Below are 1,857 nucleotides of genomic sequence, written 5' to 3'. Positions count from 1 at the left end.
TTTATATGCTCCCACTTATAACAATAGATACACATTCTACATGTAATTTTTAGGCTACGGCAGCCTCTTTGGGTTGAAAATGTTTCATAGATCAAATATGTGTTTTGTTAGGAGAACCGTGCAGTCTGTCCAGATAAATAGTTTTACATAGCTTAGCATTTAAGAAGAAAATTCTAGAATCAGACTGCCTGCTTTCAAATCCCAACCATATTTTAGTCTAGCTCTGTGATTTGAGGCAAGTTAACTACTTTTCAGAACCTATATTTCTTATCTGTAGTACCAATAATTCTACCTATAAATTATTACTAATATACTTGTAAGGAGCTCTGGTACCGTAGTGCCTAAGGCACTTGACTGCTAACCAGAAAGCTGGAGGTTCAAACCCACCAGCCACTCCTCGGAAGGAAGGTTGGGCAATCTACTTCCTTAGTGATACCACCTCAGAAACCCAAGGAGGGGTCACTATGAGTCAGGTCTGACTCGAAGGCATATAACAACAACAATATATACTTGTAAGAATGTTCAACATGTGAATTACTCAATAAAAATGTGTTGTTAGTTGCCGTAGAGTGGATTGCCACTCATAATGCACAACACAATGAAACACTGTCTGATCCTGCACCATGCTCACAATCGTTGTTATATTTGAACTCATTGTTGTGGCACTTTGTCAATCCAGCATGCTGAGGTCTTCCTCTTTTTTCACTGACCTTCTACTTTACCAAGCCTAATTTCCTCCTCTGGGGAATGGTCCCTCCTGAGAACATAGCCAAAGGATGTGTGACAAACTCTTGCCATCCTTGCTTCTAAGGAACATTTTGGCTGTACTTCTTCCTAGACATACTTGTTTGTTCTTCAGGACAAAAACCAATCCCACTGCCATCAAGTTGATTCCGACTATAGTTACCCTTTAGTACAGAGTAGAATGGCCCCATAGAGTTTCCAAGGCTGTAAATATTTCCAGAAGCAGATTGCCTCATCTTTCTCCTTTGGTTAGCGGCCAAAAGCTTTAACCATTATGCCACCAGAACTTCTGTTTTCTGGCAGTCTATGGTATATTCAATATTCTTCTCAATCTTATAATTCAAATTCATCAACTCCTCTTTAATCTTCCTTACTTCTTGTCTAGCTGTCACATGCATGTGAGGGTACTGAAAATACCAAGGCTTGGGTGAGAGGCACCTTATCCCTCAAAGTGACATTTTCTTTCTAACACTTTAGAGAAGTCTTTCACGGCAGATATAACCGATGCAATATGTCCTTTGATTTCTTGACTGCTACTTCCATGGGCATTGATTATGGATCCAAGTAAAATGAAACCCTTGACAACTGAAATCTTTTCTCTATTTACCATGATGTTGCTTATTGGCCCAGTTCTAAGGATTATTGTTTTCTTTATATTGATATATAATCCATATTGAAATATTTGACCTTCATCAGTAAGCAGTTCCAGTCTTCTTAACTTTCAGTGAGCAAAGGTGTGTCATCTCTATATTGAAGGTTGTTAGTGAGTCTTCCTCCAATTCTGATGCCACATTCTTCTTCATATAGTCCAGGTTCTTGAATTATTTGCTCAACATACAGATTGAATAAGTATGGTGAAACGATATGTCCCTGACATACATCTTTCTTGACATTAAACCATACAGTATCCTCTTACTCTGTTTGAATGGCTGCCTTTTGGTCTATGTGCAGACACAGTGTTCTGGAATTTCCATTGTTTGCTATATTGTCCATAATTTATTATGATCCACACAGTCAAATGCCTCTTCATAATTGATAAAACACAGGTAAACATCTTTCTGGTATTCTGTATTTTCAGCCAAATCCACTTGACATCAGCAATGATGTCCCTTT

This window comes from Orycteropus afer, unplaced genomic scaffold (genome assembly GCF_000298275.1).
Source record: "Orycteropus afer afer isolate SDZICR_OR568_19922 unplaced genomic scaffold, OryAfe1.0 scaffold00920, whole genome shotgun sequence".
Taxonomy (NCBI): Eukaryota; Metazoa; Chordata; class Mammalia; order Tubulidentata; family Orycteropodidae; genus Orycteropus; species Orycteropus afer.
Note: the sequence above shows the minus strand (reverse complement) of the source record.